A 19,152-nucleotide genomic window follows, 5' to 3' on the forward strand; every position below is an offset into this window, starting at 1 on the left:
CTGTAATTCGAGATGGGCCTCAGCCACAAAGGCCCCAATTCTGCAAGCTGTTTGGTGTGCTCAGACCCATACGATGCCCCACTGGGTGTGTCTACATTGCATCTGGGAGCAAGCCTCAGGGCTGCCCAGAGGATTCAGGGACCCTGGGATCTTTGGTGGCGGGGGGGCCCCCAATTGCCGCCGAAGACCTGGCACTTTGATGACGGGTCCCGGGGTGGAAGGACCCCCTGCCGTGGGTCTTCGGGGCACTTGGGCGGGGGTCCTGGAGCAGGAGGACCCCCCGCCACCGAATTGACGCCAAAGACCCAGAGCGGAAGAAGCTCCAGGGGCCCAGGCCCCACGAGAGTTTTCCAGGGCCCCTGGAGCGAGTGAAGGACCCCGTTCCAGGGGCCCTGAAAAACTCTCATGGGGGGGCCCCTGCAGGGTCCGGGGCCTGGGGCAAATTGCCCCACTTGGCTCCCCCTCTGGGCGGCCCTGGCAAGCCTCCCAGCCTGGGTCTGTAGACTTGTGATGGCAGGGCTCCCACTAGCGTGCTAAAAGCAGCTGTGTAGACAGCGCTTTGACATTGTGGTTCAGGCTCTAAGCCCACCCCAGGTTTAAGAGCCCAATGTCTACATGGCTGTTCTTAGTGTGCCATGAACCTGTGGCCCAGTGCTGGGCGGCTGGCTCCCAGATGCAGCGTAGGCACACACCGAGAGAACAGCTGGCAGGAACTGGGCAGCAGTTCCAATCCCAGGTTTGCAGGCTGCTCTAATTGTAACCCCCTGTATAAAATGTTTGGCACTTGGTTGCTTCTAAACTCTTCCTGTAACTCTGGTGGTTGTTCTGGGCTGAACAGCAGCTCTGTAAAGGAGTCTGTGTGGGCCATGGTCAGTGAGGAATCACAGGGCTCTGTGTCTGAGTGCAGCTATTTGCTCTCCAGCTTAGTTTCTGTGGCAACTGAGCCCAGGGCGGTTCACTTTCAGTCCTTGTAATCTAGTCTCCCTTTGCAGGAATGTTTTGGGGGAGGTTGGCATAGTTCCAAATGCCAGAACTTTCCATAGATCTGATCAGCCAGAGAAAATGTGTTCCTGCTGTAAAGGGACCCTATCAGCCTGTTTTTCTTATCTCATTCCAAATTCTGTTAATGGTCTATGGATTGTCTCAAAATAAATCCTTCCCAAAATAACAACCCAGCATTCCTGGACAGCCCTACAATAACAAACCGGTGCTCATGAGCCACTCGGCAAAATCAAGCCAATGTTCACAGCCAACACTTATGAGCCACCCTACAATAACAAACAAGCTTTGGCAGCCCAGTGCTTACAAGCAAATGTATAACACCAAGCTGGTGTCAGGACTCAGGGGAACCCCCCAAAATTAGAATCATAGAATCTCAGGGTTGGAAGGGACCTCAGGAGGTCATCTAGTCCAACCCCCTGCTCAGTGCAGGACCAACACCAACTAAATCATCCCAGCCAGGGCTTTTCAAGCCTGACCTTAAAAACCTCTAAGGATGGAGATTCCACCACCTCCCTAGGTAACCCATTCCAGTGCTTCACCACCCTCCTAGTGAAAAAGTTTTTCCTAATATCCAACCTAAACCTCCCCCACTGCAACTTGAGACCATTGCTGCTTGTTCTGTCATCTGCTACCACTGAGAACAGTCTAGATCCATCCTTGAATTTATTTTGAAATTGAATTTAGCTAAATTGAATTTAGCCAGCAGAGAGGCCGCCAAAGGAACTGCTGCTGTTGTGATTGAGAGCGGAGGTTGGGGAGACATAGAAGAGGGGGATTCCTCTCTCAGAAAGTGAATAAGGAGGCATCTCAAAAGGTCATGTAGGGGGAGGGGAAAAAGTTACAGAAGAGACTGGACCTGGGAAGTGGGAGAGGCTGTATGAGGGCTGAAGGGGTTCAGGAGCAGATCTGTGTGAGTAACTGATTTTTCCAGTGTGGTGGTCAAAATGGGGGGTGTGGGGGAACCTTCATTTTGGGTCAACCTGACATTAAATTTAATTTTTTTTGGCAAAACAAAACAAAAGTTTAAAAACTTATGTTTGGTCAAACTGAAGGGTTTGCTCCACCTGAAACAAAACTTTTTCATATTTTTTTTTCAAATTCAAGATAAAATTCAGCCCAAAAAGGCATTTCAAAATGAAAAACAACACAGTTCAGCTTCTTCGGAACTTTTTTTTTCCCCCCTGAAATAATTCAGTAAAATTCATCAAATTTGACTCAAATCTCCATTTATGTCAGTGGGGGAAAAAATTGTCTCAAATTTCACCCAGCTCTCCTCAGAAGTTTTTGAATGTTTCCCGCTGTGTGCTATCTGTCTAGCCTCACCTGAGCTGGAAATCTCACACCGCCCTGTTCTCACTTGTTCGTTTTTCTTGAAAAGAGAAAACAGGCCATGTCCACTTCAGCCAAATATCTGGAAATCAATGACCCTTCCTCTGCCTGGCAGCTGCGGTGTTCTTTCCAGGATCTAGCCCTTCATCCTGTTACCTGCCTTCTGCCGGCAGTGAGGGAAACCCCAGCCAGCTCCACAGTAGGGTTTATCTATGTGGCAAAGTGTCCATGGCCGGGGATGGTGATAGCTGATAACACTGCCCTGATGAGGCTGTGTAACAGTCTATGTTGATGGGGCTGTACAGTGTTAGACTCAAGCTAAGGGGTATAACTAGCAACACCAGACTTCATTATAACCCTGTCTTTGCCAGGCTTAAAGCGAGCTGGGTTGCAAGCCAGGCCAGACCGAGGCAGGGGACTCTGGTAAGGCGGGTCAGTGAAGAGCAGCCCAGTCAAACAGCACGTTCTGTCTAGCCAACAGGTCATTCCCATCCCAGAGTAGTTCTTTTAGTGACGTGTTGCTGTGTCCATTGGTGAGAGAGGCTCTGATTCCGCAAAGCATTCCCACGTGAAGAACTAATGATTTAATAATGAGGGTAACTAACACTGGAACAACTTACAAAGGGATATGGTGGATTCTCCATCTCTAAAATCAAAACTGGATGCTCTTCTAGATCTGCTCTAGTTCAATCTGCACTGTTGGACTTGAAGCAGGAACTAACCCAGGCCACAGGCCTTTCCCGAATTATGCAGGAGGTCGGACTAGATGATCACAGTGGTCTCTTCTGGCCTTAAACTATGAATCATGTGCACTGAAAAGCTTTGCGTCGAGCTGTGTAGTTCATGTAGGGCCCAGACGGGTTTAATGTGCATTTCAGTGTCTGGAAATAAGTAATGGTGTACTGTTAGTCTCCTGATCTTAATGTTCTTGGGTTTGGCATAGCTCCTATTTGCTAACCAGGGTACCCACCTCCCAGCAGCAGTCAGACACCATTCAACCACCAGGGGAGAAGGAGGGGAAGAACCTGGAAAGCAGTTTGGCTTCAGGCTCCTTGCTAGACTTTCCCCAGTTCTCACCCGCTTGTCTGGAGGGGGAGAATCCTTCTACATCTACATTAGTTAAGGGCTTGATGCAGGAATTACTGGGTCAGGGTCTCTGGCCTGGGTTATGCAGGAGGTCAGACCAGATGACCACAATGGTCTCTTCTGGCCTTACAATCTATGGGTCCTTTGGAGAAGCAGGAATTGACAGCACAGACACCTCTTCCAACAACTCTGTGGTCCACCTAGAGGCTGGACTGGACTGCAGCATTGTAGATTCCAAGGCCAGAAAGGACCATTGTGATCATCCAGTCTGACTACCTGTACGACACAGGTCAGAGAGCTGCCCCCAAATAATTCCTAGAGCAGATCTGTTATTAAAATCAAGGCTGGATGTTTTTCTATGTCAGTGATGGAGAATCCACCATGGTCCTTGGCAAGTTGTTCCAATTGGTAATTACTCTCCCTGTTAAATTACGCCTTATTTCTAGTCTGAATTTGTCTAGCTTCAATTTCTAGACACTGGATGGTGTTAGACCTTTCTCTGTTAGATTGAAGAGCCCATTATTAAGTATTTTTCCCCATGTAGGTATTCATAGACTGTAATCAAATCCCCCCTTAACCTTCTGTTTGTTAAGCAAACTACATTGAGCTCATTAGAAGGAACACTAAGGAGCGGCACATGGCTAATTATTTGCAATGAGAGTATAACACAGGGGTATGGCACGCGTGCCAACAGCAGCACACGAGCTGATTTTCAGTGGCACTCACACTGCCTGGGTCCTGGCCACCAGTCCTGGGGGCTCTGCATTTTAATTTAATTTTAAATGAAGCTTCTTAAACGTTTAAAAAACGTTATTTACTTTACATACAACAATAGTTTAGTTATATGTTATAGACTTATAGAAAGAGACCTTCTAAAAACGTTAAAATGTATTACTGGCACGCAGAATCTTAAATTAGAGTGAATAAATGAAGACTCTGCACAGCGCTTCTGAAAGGTTGCCGACCCCTGGTATAACACAATACATCCCAGACACCTGACAAAGGAATGTTAATGCTATCAGTAACAACCTCAGATTAAAGACACTTTCTTACCTCTGTGCTGGTAAGTGGCAGGTCTTGGTGTCCTCCAGGTCACCAAGCATCAGTCCTTGTAGTCCGTGTGCTGTTCCATTTTGGTGTGTGTGGGGGGGGGAAATCTCACTTTTTTTCCCTCCTATCACTGGAGGGAAAAGGGGAATGATGGGTAAATTTAAAAACAGTTGGAGAGTATTTTCCCTCACTTTCAGACCACTTTCTGCCAGTGGAAAAATGGTGTGGAAGGGAACAATTGAGGGGAAAAATTTCCTGCTGAAACAAATGCTTCCTCCCCCAGAAAGTCTGAATTTCATTCAAAAAATTAAAATGTTCAAAAAATTCTGGCAACCTTTTTTTTTTTTTTTGAGCAGCTCTGGTGCCCCACGCTTGGGAGGAGTCCCAAGCATGGGGCTCCAGAGGTGGAGTGGCCTTCGGAAAAGGGAGATGCTTTTGGCTTTCCTAGGAAATCCTCCAAATTTTGCCAAGCTGTGAGCCTCTGAAAAAATGCTAGAGCCATAGGGTTAGAAGGGATCGCAAGGGTCATGTAGTCTAACCCCCTGCCAAGATGCAGGACTTGTTGTGTCTAAGCCATCCCGGTCAGATGACTGTCCAGCCTCCTTTAGAAAACCTCCAGTGACCTCCCTAGGCAGTCTGTTCCATTGTCCAACTGTTCTTAAATTCGGGAGCTTTTGCTGAGATTTAATCTAAATCTGCTGTGCTGTAGTTTGAGCCCATTGCCTCTTGAACTCCTGCCCTCTGTGGCAAGAGAGAACAACTTTTCTCCATCTTTTTTTTTTTTTGTGGCAGCTTTTAAGGATTTGAAGACCTCTATCATGTCCCCCCTTCATCTCTTTTTTTCCAAACTAAAACATACCCAGTTCCTTCAGCCATTGCTCATATGACTTGCATCATCTTTATTGCTCACCTCTGGATCCTTTCCAGTTTCTCTACCTCCTTTCTATACAGTGGTGACCAAAATTCGATGCAGTACTCCAGCTGAGGCCTACCCAGCGCTGAGTAGAGCGGTACTATCACCTCCCGTGGCTTCTATGCTATGCCTCTGTTAATGCAGACTAAAATTGCAATTGCCTTATTATTATTGCAACAGCATCGCATTGCTGGCTCATACTGAGGTTGTGATCCACCACAACTCCCAGATCCTTCTCAGCAGTGCTGCTGCGAAGCCAGTATTTCCCCCATTCTGTGCATTTGGTTTTTCTTCCCTAAGTGTAGCACCTTACATTTGTCTTTGTTGAATTTCATTTTGTTGTCTATAGCCCGGTTCTCCAATTCAAGATCCCTCTGAATTTCAGATCTATCTTCCAAAGTGTTGGCAACCCCCCCAGCTTTGTGTCATCTGCAAATCTGATCAGTCTGCTCTCTATACCTACATCCAGGTCGTTAATAAAGATGTTAAACAACACCAGACCCAGAACAGCTCCCTGTGGAACCTCACTTGAGCCTCCCTCCAAGCTGATCGTAGGTTGCATGTGCTCAGTAGACACCTCCTAGATTTGTAGCAGTTAAATGCCCTGAAGAGTCTGAGCAGGATTTTCCCTGCAACTGCAGCTCTGGTTTGCTGTGGGCCATGCTGGGTCCAAGCACCCAAACTGAGAGCAGGGAGCCTGTCCCTCCTGGGCTCTCAGCAACCCCCTGGCTGGGCCCAAGCAACCTGGAGGAAGAAGCCACCGCCTGATTCAAACGCAGGGTGGGACAAGCAGTGGGGGACATTTGTGGGGGGAGGGAAAGGGAACTGGGACTGGGGGGGAGGGAAATGCACTGGTGGTTGAGGTCGGAGCAGGGGTGTGCTCAGAAATTTAACTTTGACCCCTTTTGGGGGGGCATGTTCTGTGTCCCCACCCTGGCTCCGGCAAGAGCTTGCTCTTCCTTCCACCCACCCTGGCCCAGTAGGAGGTTGCTCTTCCTTCCCTCATCCTGCAGCCTCCAGGTCTGGGAGGAATTCTGTGCTCCTGGGTCCCTGCTGCTCCTCCTCCCCATTGCACACACCCCTGGGTCAGTAGAAGAGGGAGACTGGGAGCCTCAAATGAGGACTGGGACTGGCTGGACAAGGAGAGTGGGACTGAGAACCAGTGGGGCAGAGGGAGGGAGGAGGAGAAACAGATCTGACGAGGAGCCAGTGTGCGTGAAGAAAACTGGCACTGGGTGGGCAAATAGACTGGGACGAGGAGCTGGGCACACTGAGCTTGGGCAAGGACCCCAGGAGGTCGACTGGGACTGGGAGCCAGTGGGGATGGGAATGTGGACTGGGGTGGTGGGGAAGAGAGACAGAGTAGGTGAGGACCCAGAAGAGCGGGAACTGGGACTGGCTGGGCTAGGAGACAGGCACAAGTAGCTGGAGGGAACTGGGACTGGCTGGGCTAGGAGAGTGGGGGTCCAGATGGGGTAAGAGTAGGATTTGCTGGGCAAGGAGCCAGGCTGTGAGATTAGAAGTCTGAGGAGAGGAGACTGGGCCTGGCTAGGTGAGGAGAGTGGGGCTGGGTTGAGGAGCCAAGGGTGGGGAAGAGCCGGGATTGCAGAGGGCAGGGTTGGCGGCAGAAGGGCTCATGCTTGGAGGGAGTTTTAAGAAAGGTCTGTGCTGTCTGGACCCAACTCCCTTCCAGAGGAAAATTGGGGCCCAGTCCTGACTGGAGCCTTCATTTGCTGTGGTAACAAATATAGTAACAGTAAACAAAGAACAATGTCCAGTGAGAATTGTTAGTGTAAAAAAGGGCAACAAGGAAACACTCTTAGGGCAGCATCAGCCTCCTCTCTCTACACAACCCAGCGTCCAGGATGAAAGAGACAGCGAGAGGCTGGCTGTCTCCTCAAAAGCTTGTTACTGTGTGTTAGATACTCCCCCACCCCGGGCTCCTGGAGATATTTTTGCTCCTGAGCTGTGCAAGTGCAATCGAAGACAGAAATAGAGGAGGGGCTATCTGAGGATGTGGGATATGCAAACCGGTTGGCTTTTATAGAAGGTGCAAATGTTGCAGTTTCGGAAATGTGTTTGCAGCATTCCTCTGGTGGAGGAAGAAGACGCTTTTTGCAGCCAGCGTGTATGTGGAAATGCTTTCTCTGTGCAGAGGGCTGTGGCAGTGTTGAGTTCACAGGTGCTGTTTTGTTAGGCAGAATTTCCTGTAGGACTTCACAGACTTTGCACAGACTGTAGGGAATGTGTACTTTTTATCTCTCTACACAAAGACCCGTCACACACTGGTCAGCCACAGCCATGGGTAGCAGGTAGCATAGGTCGGGGAAGGCTATGCCTCCCCAAACAGCCTGGTGTGGTATGGCCCTGCCCACACTCCGCTCCCAGCCCCCCTCCTGCCTGCCTCCAGTTCCCTTCCCACTCTTCTGTGGCCAAGAGGCTAGGGCAGGCAGGCTGTGGACGGTGCTCACAAGGCCCAGGGCTGGGGGTGCTCTGGCTGCATTGCCCACCTGATGCACTGGGGCTGGGGGCGCTCCGGCTGTGCTGCCTGCCTGGCGCTCTGGGGATAGCAGGGAGGGGCAGGGGCTGTGTGTGCTCTGGGCTCCAGCAGGGAGAACATAAGAACGGCCGTACTGGGTCAGACCAAAGGTCCATCAAGCCCAGTATCCTGTCTACTGACAGTGGCCAATGCCAAGTGCCCCAGAGGGAGTGGACCTAACGGGTAATGATCAAGTGATCTCTCTCCTGCCATCCATCTCCACCCTCTGACAAACAGAGGCTAAGGACACCATTCCTTACCCATCCTGGCTAATAGCTATTAATGGACTTAGCCTCCATGCTTTTAAACCCTGTTATAGTCTTAGCCTTCACAACTTCCTTAGGCAAGGAGTTCCACAGGTTGACTGTGTGCTGTGTGAAGAAGAACTTCCTTTTATTTGTTTTAAACCTGATGCCCATTAATTTCATTTGGTGGCCCCTAGTTCTTGTATTAAGGAAAAGTTATTTACTTATTCCCATATCTACTTTCTCCACATCACTCATGATTTTATATACCTCTATCATATTCCCTCCTTAGTCTCCTCTTTTCCAAGCTGAAAAGTCCTAGCCTCTTTAATCTTTCCTCATATGGGACCCGTTCCAAACCCCTAATCATTTTAGTTGCCCTTCTCTGAACCTTTTCTAGTGCCAGTATATCTTTTTTGAGATGAGGAGACCACATCTGTACGCAGTATTCAAGATGTGGGCGTACCATCGATTTTATATAAGGGCAATAATATATTCTCCGTCTTATTCTCTGTCCCCTTTTTAATGATTCCTAACCTCCTGTTTGCTTTTTTGACTGCCGCTGCACACTGTGTGGATGTCTTCAGAGAACTATCCACGATGACTCCAAGATCTTTTTCCTGATTTGTTGTAGCTAAATTAGCCCCCATCATATTGTATGTATAGTTGGGGTTATTTTTTCCAATGTGCATTACTGTACATTTATCCACATTAAATTTCTTTGCCATTTTGTTGCCCAATCACTTAGTTTTGTGAGATCTTTTTGAAGTTCTTCGCAGTCTGCTTTGGTCTTAACTATCTTGAGCAGTTTAGTATCATCTGCCAACTTTGCCACCTTATGAATAAGTTGAATGGGATTAGTCCTAGGACTGACCCTTGGGGAACACCACTAGTTACCCCTCTCCATTCTGAGAATTTACCATTAATTCCTACCCTTTGTTCCCTGTCTTTTAACCAGTTCTCAATCCATGAAAGGACCTTCCCTTTTATCCCATGACAACTTAATTTACATAAGAGCCTTTGGTGAGGGACCATCGGATCCCCCTTGTCCACATGTTTGTTGGCCCCCTTCAAAGAACTCTAATAGATTAGTAAGACACAATTTCCCTTTACAGAAACCATGTTGACTTTTGCCCAACAATTTATGTTTTTCTCTGTGTCTGACAATTTTATTCTTTACTATTATTTCAACTAATTTGCCGGTACTGACGTTAGACTTACCGGTCTGTAATTGCCGGGATCACCCCTAGAGCCCTTTTAAAATATTGGTGTTACATTAGCTAACTTCCAGTCATTGGGTACAGAAGCCGATTTAAAGGACAGGTTACAAACCATAGTTAATAGTTCCACAACTTCACATTTGAGTTCTTTCAGAACTCTTGGGTGAATGCCATTTGGTCCCAGTGACTTGTTAATGTTGAGTTTCTCAATTAATTCCAAAACATCCTCTAGTGACACTTCAATCTGTGACAGTTCCTCAGATTTGTCACCTACAAAAACTGGCTCAGGTTTGGGAATCTCCCTAACATCCTCAGCCGTGAAGACTGAAGCAAAGAATCCATTTAGTTTCTCCGCAATGACTTTATCGTCTTTAAGCGCTCCTTTTGTATCTCGATCATCCAGGGGCCCCACTGGTTGTTTAGCAGGCTTCCTGCTTCTAATGTACTTAAACATTTTGTTATTACCTTTTGAGGTTTTGGCTACCTGTTCTTCAAACTCCTCTTTGGCTTTTCTTATTACATTTTTACACTTAATTTGGCAGTGTTTCTGCTCCTTTCTATTTACCTCACTAGGATTTAACTTCCACTTTTTAAAAGATGCCTTTTTATCTCTCACTGCTTCTTTTACATGGTTGTTAAGCCACGGTGGCTCTTTTTTAGTTTTTTTACTGTTTGTTAATTTGGGGTATACATTTTAAGTTGGGCCTCTATTATGGTGTCTTTTTAAAAGTGCCCATGCAGCTTGCAGGGATTTCACTTTAGTCACTGTACCTTTTAAATTTCTGTTTAACTAACCCCCTCATTTTTGCCTAGGAAGGGGGATGGAAGTGGAGGGGCTGGGCCTTGGGCAGAGGGGAGGGGCCAGGGCTAGCCCGCCGCTAACAGCTCGTTCACCCATGGCCACAACTGAAGCCAAGATTTTTCTAACTAGCAACGGCCTAATGGTTGAATGGAATGTCTTCCCCCATTTGTCGCAAATTCATCCCTGATGCAACTCCGCTTTGTCAGTGGAATGACGCCAGGGATGGGGGGGCTGGCCCATAAACCTGTCCCTTGACAGTGGCGATGGATTGCTGACTGGTGTTTGTCTTTCGCTGCACAGCCAACTCCTTTTGCAGGTGATAGGGGTGGGATTGTAAATTCTTGTGGAAAGACATTAATCTACAGGGCTTCAGCAGCCAGCCCTGCTGATCTGGCCCAGAGTGTGGCTGTGTCTGCCCTGAGGTTTAAATCACATTCTCTCATCTGTGCATCTGAAAATTGACATGTAATTGCCAACTATTCATTATTTGTATTCTGAGTGGCAGAAGGCATCCACGCAACTCCCCCACTCCATTTTTCCAGTGTATCAGTGGGCTGTTCAAACTTAATCTGTTTTCTCAATGAAGACACTCGCCAGCTTAAGGAAAGCTCATACGATGATGGATTGAGAAACATAAGCCCCGGTCCTGCAAACACAGAATCTTAATGCTGAACTCGAAGCACTCTGAGAGTGGGAATGAACGTGGGGGAGCTGCTGACACTCTGAGCACAATGGAGAAGCCAACAAATTGATAAAAAACAAGGTCTTGCTGTGAAGTGGCCTCTCCTGGACCAGCAGCGTGTCTCTCTCCAAAGGGGATGCTGGAGACAGTGACCCCGTCATGCTGCCCAGTCACAAGCACTGAGGAATGCAGCTCCTGGTGTGCCGGGGCCCGGAGAGTCCATTAACCTACTCTTCTATTTTTAAATCTCTTTTTTTGGAGGGGGCTGGAACTTTGGTTAATTTTAGTGCTCGTGAGAGTGGGCACAAACTGATACCTCAGCACTGCTCAGGGCTTGTTGAACCTGCCCTGTAGCACCCCTGCTATTGCAGGCTGAGGCTCCATTCAGCTCTGCCTTGCAGCAGTCTCTGCTGTTCGCTTTCAAGCCCCACACACAGCTTGTCAAAGGGAATAAAAGAGGCTTTTGGAACTATAACACTTAGCTCCTCTGTGGCTCTCTTCACCAACAGATCTGGGAGGAGCTTTACAGACAAGGTCAGTGTCATTTCCTCTGTTTTACATATGGGGAAACCAAAGCACAGAAAGGTCAAGTGACTTGACCAGGGTCACCCAGCAGATCTCCGGAGACCTAATCCTAGAATATCAGGGTTGGAAGGGACCTCAGGAGGTCATCTAGTCCAACCCCCTGCTCAAAGCAGGACCAATCCCCAACTAAATCATCCCAGCCAGGGCTATGTCAAGCCTGACCTTAAAAACCTCTAAGGAAGGAGATTCCACCACCTCCCTAGGTAACCCATTCCAGTGCTTCACCACCCTCCTAGTGGAAAAAGTTTTTCCTAATATCCAACCTAGACCTTCCCCACTGCAACTTGAGACCATTACTCCTTGTTCTGTCATCTGCTACCACTGAGAACAGTCTAGATCCATCCTCTTTGGAACCCCCTTTCAGGTAGTTGAAGGCTGCTATCAAATTCCCCCTCATTCTTCTCTTCTGCAGACTAAACAATCCCAGTTCCCTCAGCCGCTCCTTGTAAGTCATGTGCTCCAGCCCCCTAATCATTTTTGTTGCCCTCTGCTGGACTCTTTCCAATTTTTCCACATCCTTCTTGTAGTGGGGGCAACAAAACTGGATGCAGTACTCCAGGTGTGGCCTCACCAGTGCCGAATAGAGGGGAATAATCACTTCCCTCGATCTGCTGGCAATGCTCCTACTAATGCAGCCCAGTATGCTGTTGGCCTTCTTGGCAACAAGGGCACACTGTTGACTCATATCCAGCTTCTCATCCACTGTAACTCCTAGGTCCTTTTCTGCAAAATTGCTGCCTAGCCACTTGGTTCCTGGTCTGTAGCAGTGCATGAGATTCTTCCATCCTAAGTGCAGGACTCTGCACTTGTCCTTGTTGAACTTCATCATATTTCTTTTGGCCCAATCCTCTAATTTGTCTAGGTCCCTCTGTATCCTATCCCTACCCTCCAGCGTATCTCCTACTCTTCTCAGTTTAGTGCCATCTGCAAACTTGCTGAGGGTGCAATCTATGCCATCCTCCAGATCATTAATGAAGATATTGAACAAAACCGGCCCCAGGACCGACCCTTGGGGCACTCCACTTGATACTGCCAACTAGACATGGAGCCGTTAAGTCTGATGATCTAGCCAGCTTTCTATCCACCTTATAGTCCATTCATCCAGCCCATACTTCTTTAACTTGCTGACAAGAATACTGTGGGAGACTGTATCAAAAGCTTTGCTAAAGTCCAGAAATAGCACATCCACTGCTTTCCCCTCATCCACAGAGCCAGTTATTTCACCATAGAAGGCAATCAGGTTGGTCAGGCATGACTTGTCCTAGGTGAATCCATGCTGACTGTTCCTGATCACTTTCCTCTCCTCCAAGTGCTTCAAAATTGATTCCTTGAGGACCTGCTCCATGATTTTTCCAGGGACTGAGGTGAGGCTGACTGGCCTGTAGTTCCCTGGATCATCCTCCTTCCTTTTTTTAAAAGATGGGCACTACATTAGCTTTTTTCCAGTCATCCGGGACCTCCCCCGATCGCCATGATTTTTCAAAGATAATGGCCAATGGCTCTGCAATCACATCCGCCAAATCCTTTAGCACCCTCGGATGCAGTGCATCCAGCCCCATGGATTTGTGCTCATCCAGCTTTTCTAAATAGTCCTGAACCACTTCTTTCTCCACAGAAGGCTGGTCACCTCCTCCCCATACCGTGCTGCCCAGTGCAGTAGCCTGGGAGCTGACCTTGGTCATGTAGACAGGCAAAAATGCATTGAGTACATTAGCTTTTTCCACATTCTCTGTCACTAGGTTGCCTCCCCTATTCAGTAAGGGGCCCACACTTTCCCTGACCACCTTCTTGTTGCTAACATACCTGTAGAAACCCTTCTTGTTACTCTTAACATCCCTTGCTATTTGCAACTCCAATTGTGATTTGGCCTTCCTGATTTCACTCCTGCATGCCTGAGCAATATTTTTATACTCCCTCCCTGGTCATTTGTCCAAGCTTCCACTTCTTAAACGCAAAAAAGAAGCTTACAAGATCAGCAAGGATTTCACTGTTAAGTCAAGCTGGTCGCCTGCCATATTTACTATTGTTTCTACACATTGGGATTTTTTTTTCCCTGCAACCTCAATAAAGATTCTTCAAAATACAGCCAGCTCTCCTGGACGCCTTTCCTCCTCATGTTATTCTTCCAGGGGATCCTGCCCATCAGTTCCCTGAGGGAGTCAAAGTCTCTTCTGAAGTCCAGGGTCTGTATTTTGCTGCTCTCCTTTCTTCCTTTTGTCAGGATCCTGAACTCGACCATCTCATGGTCACTGCCTCCCAGGTTCCCATCCACTTTTGCTTCCCCTACTAATTCTTCCCACTTTGTGAGCAGCAGGTCAAGAAGAGCTCTGCCCCTAGTTCGTTCCTCCAGCACTTGCACCAGGAAATTGTCCCCTACACTTTCAAAAAACTTCCTGGATCGTCTATGTACCGCTGTATTGCTGTCCCAGCAGAAATTGGGGTGATTGAAGTCCCCCATGAGAACCAGGGCCTGTGATCTAGTAAGTTTTGTTGCCTGAAGGAAAGCCTTGTCCACCTCATCCCCCTGGTCTGGTGGTCTATAGCAGACTCCCCCCACGACATCACCCTTGTTGCTCACAATTCTAAACTTAATCCAGAAACTCTCAGGTTTTTCTGCAGTTTCATATTGGAGTTCTGAGCAGTTATATTGCTCTCTTACATACAACGCAACTCCCCCACTTTTTCTGCCCCGGTTGTCTTTCCTGAACAGTTTATACCCATCCATGACAGTACTCCAGTCATGTGAGTTATCCCACCAAGTGTCTGTTATTCCAATCACATCATAGTTCCTTGACTGTGCCAGGACTTCCAGTTCTCCTTGCTTGTTTCCCAGGTTTCTTGCATTTGTGTATAGGCACTTAAGATAATGCGCTGTCCTGCTTCCTCAATATGAGGCAGGAGTCCTCCTCTCTTGCACTTTTCTGCCTGTGCTTCCTCCTGGTATCCCACTTACTTCAGGGCTTTGGTCTCCTTCCCCTGGTGAACCTAGTGTAAAGTCCTTCTCATTAGGTTAGCCAGCCTGCTTGTGAAGATGCTCTTCCCTCCAGTGCTCTAGCCACTCGGTCACACTGCTCAGGGAGCAAGGAAGAAAGCAGGCCTCTGTCTGACAGGGGGTGGATTCTCCATCACTTGAAGTCTTCAGATCAAGGCTGGATGTCGTCTTCTTTTTTTTTTTTTTTTAAATTAATTAAAGATGCTTTCAATCAGACTAGATGAGCAAAATGGTCCCTTCTGGCCTTGGAGTCTATGAATCTATTGTCTGTCATCATATGCCTAGATTGTAAGATTTTTAGGGGCAGTGACTGTCTCCTTATTACGATCAGGTTCCAGTAAGGCCCTGAGCAATAAAGCACTTAAGCACATGCCTAACTTTATGCATATATAGTAGAACTGGTTAGGGAAAAAATTCCATGGACAATCTAGATTTTTAGGCAATACTGAAATTTTCAGATTTCAGCAATGAAACTGGTGGCAGAACACTGCGGGGGGAGGGGGAGAATGGGTGAAAACTGAACATTCTCAGTTGGGAATTTACTGATGGAAAAACTGAAATTTTTAGAGGAAACTTTCTGTGACAATCTCCCCCCGCCAAAAAAAGAAGTTTTGATATGTTTTTGAGCAGTCCTAAAGTACACAGTCCTATTAAAGTCAATGGGATTACTCACATACTTTAAATTTCATGTGCTTCAGTACTTCTCCGGAATGGGTCAGCATGCTCAGCAACTTGCTGAACTAAATCCCACCTGTTGCTTACAGTGCCTGTTGTTATGGGACCTTGATCCCTGTCTCAGTCCTCTCTAGACTCTAAAGTAGTAAGCATCATCACTAGGGCCCTACCAAATTCACAGCCATGAAAAGTGCATCATGAACCACGAAATCTGGTCTTTTGTGTACTTTTATCCTATGCTGTACAGATTTCATGGGGGAGACCAGCATTTCTGACCTAAAAGGGAGTTGCAGGGGGTCACAAGGTTATTTTAGGAGGGGTCGTGGTATTGCCACCCTTACTTCTGTGCTGTCTTCAGAGCAGCATCTGTTGGCCAGGCACCCAGCTCTGAAAGCAGCGCCCCACCAGCAGCAGTGCAGAAGTAAGGGTGGCAATACCACACCATGCCACCCTTACTTCTGCGCTGCTGCATTCAGCGCTGGGTGGCTGGAGAGTGGTGGCTGCTGACTCAGGGCCCAGCTCTGCAGGCAGCAGCGCAGAAGTAAGGGTAGCAGTACTGCAACCCCCTACACTAATCTTACGACCCCCCCCCCAACTCCTTTTTTGGGTCAGGAGCCCTACACTTACAACACTGTGAAATTTCAGATTGAAATAGCTGAAATCATGAAATTTACTATTTTAAAAATCCTATGACCATGAAATTGACCAAAATCGACCATGGATTTGGTAGGTCCCTAATCAGCACCAGTGTGGTGGAAGATGCTCCAAAAATGGCAGAGAAACTGAACTTTTAAAAACCTCTCTTGGAAAGAAGTTTGAACAGTTTTAAAAGAAGGAACATCCTGTTGAAATAAAGATTGGTGAGGAGCAGTGTAAGGAGTGGCAAACACATCTGTATGTCCAGTCCTGCTCCTTAGGGTGTGAAGTGAATTAGCTAATCGGCTTATGGTACCATTGGCATTTGCTTATGAAAGACAAGCATGTTTCTGTGATATCAAAGATAGATGGATGGCAAGGACACATCTGAAAACTTCTGGTTTTTTGGGATCTCTCTAGTAAGTCTCCTTTCAGCAAATCACTTGAGCACAATCTTAACTTAAGCCTGTGATAAAGGCCCATTGATTTCAATGGGTTTCTTGGATAGGAATGTTTTCCCAAATCAGGGCCTAAGTGCTTTGCTGAACAGGGATGGCTTGTTGAATCAGGGAGTAAATCAGTAAGTGGTATGTGTTACCCAAAATTGGGCCAGCTAGTAAGCTTAGGGAGGACTAATGACCCACCAGAGTTTGGCAGAAAGCAGCACGTTTATTATATCGACAGCTAAGCTCAAAGGAAGGGGGAGGGTGTCACACTCACACTCGCATACTCACGCTCCCAGGACAGGCACGGCACTGGAGATGTTAGGATCCTTGAAGGTAAGTGTCCCACAGCACAGTGATGGATGGTGCGATGAAGGTAAGTCTTCCCGAGGCACGATAGAATGCAACGCAGTGAACCACTGGCCAGGACCGGGCGAAGGGCCTCCATGGGAGGTACAAGCTTGTGAGTGCACCCCTGAGCACATGGCCCCTTCCCCTTTTAAGGACCTGCTCCTCATAGCCTGCGACTAGAGATGACTTGGCCACATCTGGTCACACTCCACCTCAGGCAGTGTCCATGCATTGGGTGTGTGATCGCTACCTAATCAGCAGGGCTGGCTCCAGACCCAAGCGCGCCAAGCGTGTGCTTGGGGCGGCATGCCGCGGGGGGCGCTCTGCCTGTCGCCGGGAGGGCGGCAGGTGGCTCGGGTGGACCTCCCGCAGGCATGCCTGTGGATGCTCCACCGGAGCCGTGGGACCAGCGGACCCTCCGCAGGCACGTCTGCAGGAGGTCCACCGGAGCCGCGGGACCGGCGACCGCCAGAGCGCCCCCTGCGGCGTGCCGCCGTGCTTGGGGCAGCAAAATTGCTAGAGCTGCCCCTGCTAATCAGCGTCATAGCTTGCGACTAGAGATGACTTGGCCACGTCTGGTTGGTCACACTCCACCTTGGGCAGCGTCCATGCATTGGATGTGTGAGTGCTGCCTAATTAGAGTCCCAGACACCTTGTCTACCTGGGAGCTCTTCTCATCTTCCAGCTGTACAACCAGCCCATTCATCCCACAAGCATTCCAGGAAGGAGGGGGAGGGGAAAGCCACTTTACAGGTATTCAAGGAGGGAGAGGAGACATGAGGTTGGGGGAGTGTAACAAATCTTTTGAGCATACAGGTTACACATAGCATACAGATCCCTGGTGCTCCAACAACAGTATAGTGCTATATCAGGGCCTATATCAGGAAGATTTTCCAAAGAACACATTATTTAAAAAAATACCAGCGCAGAGTGCTCTCCTGGAAGCACTTCAATGCAATGTCTTCATGGTAATTCAGATTTCAAGAGCTGCAAGATACGTGCTGGTCAATGTGTAGCTGATCTTTTAAAATCAAATTATTTTCAGTTCCTTTGGTAATCTAAGACCTGATTTTTTTTTTCTTCCTAAATAAATATTTGCCACCAGTATTTAGAGATGTCTGTAACATCGTTAGAATGGGAGAATTCACGTGTAATGGCATGAAATGTAGCAATCAATCCAATATTTGAAGTACAGCAATATTTCTTGATGCAGGCTCTTTACTGGACTCCAAAATGATGCAAAACAGGGGAAAAAAGCAAATGGTGGGGACATAATACAGAGAACCTTGAGTTACTTCACATACTACGGAATTGGATAAAGCTACACAAAACTGGGAAAATAGACAGTAGGTTCTGAAAGAACTGTTGGGGCAGAATGGAAATGTTCCTTTGGCTCCTCCGATGGCTCTGCTGGGAATCCCTTGGGAAGGGCTTTCTATTTTGTCTCTTGGCTGTTTTCTTGAGCAATTTTATGCATTGTACAGCAATAAAAGTCAGAAATTGCCCTGATGATACACAAATGGACTTGAGAAACTTCACAGTGTGAATCGGTTTGTAAAGCGAGAAATAAGATTCTTCCTTCCATTATACCTCAGATCACCCCGCTCCTGATCTACACAGGCAAACCTGTCCATCGCATTGGAGCTATTGGAGTTCAGTGTGGGTGCAGGGCTAGCTCAGTTTGCTGGACTTGCTTTGCTTAACTTTAAACACATTATTGGGTCACCTCCTGTGTCTAGTTAAAGACGTGTGTATCTGCTTTGCTGGATCAGGGCCTATGGTTGTCAAATCAAAGTCCTCACAAATGTAGATATTTCTCTGAATGCCCATTTCAGTTAAGGACCATCTTTTTACGAAACCTCTTAAAGTGATTTGCGGAATGCCCCTCAGCCTGGTGAGAGGGACAGTTTAATTTTAGTTTTGCAGTCTTTAAGTGCTAAAGCTCTGAAGCAAACTTACTGGCAGGGCCAGCTCCAGGCACCAGCATTCCAAGCTGGTGCTTGGTGCAGCATTCTGCAAGGGGCAGCAGTCCCTGTTTTGCCCTAAGCAGCGCGCCAAATTGCCACTGTGGACGGCGGGGGCAGTCCATGTGCCCTTAGGGCGGCAGGCGCGTTTCCGCGGCGGCGGCAATTCGGCAGCAGCTTCTATGTTTAGCTGTCTGTGGCGGCTTCAGCTAAACATAGAAGCTGCCGCCGAATTGCCACCGCCGCGGAAACGCGCCTGCCACCCTAAGGGCACACGGACTGCCCCCGCGGCGGCAATTCGGCGCGCTGCTTGGGGCCGCGAAAACTGTAGAGCCGGCCCTGCTTACTGGTGCCCTGGCTTGTTCATAATCAGCCAAATTTAAACAACCTCCTGGATGGGTTAGCAGTAAGGATTGAACCAGAGACTAACTGCAGAGTTAGCCCAGGTGATTGGCACCCAGTTGCGAGCCCGGGGTTAATCTAGCCCAAGTGTGAACAGCCACACTGCAAAAAGGCCTCGCTGGTGTGTGTGTGTGTTTTGAGGACTTCTCTAGGGGCACTTCCCTTGGTTCTTTGGGCTGTGCTAAGCTGAGTCCCTCCCCTCTGTGATCCTTTCCCAGAGGAAGAGGGAGAATTTC

This window comes from Mauremys mutica, chromosome 8 (genome assembly GCF_020497125.1).
Source record: "Mauremys mutica isolate MM-2020 ecotype Southern chromosome 8, ASM2049712v1, whole genome shotgun sequence".
NCBI classification, from domain to species: Eukaryota; Metazoa; Chordata; order Testudines; family Geoemydidae; genus Mauremys; species Mauremys mutica.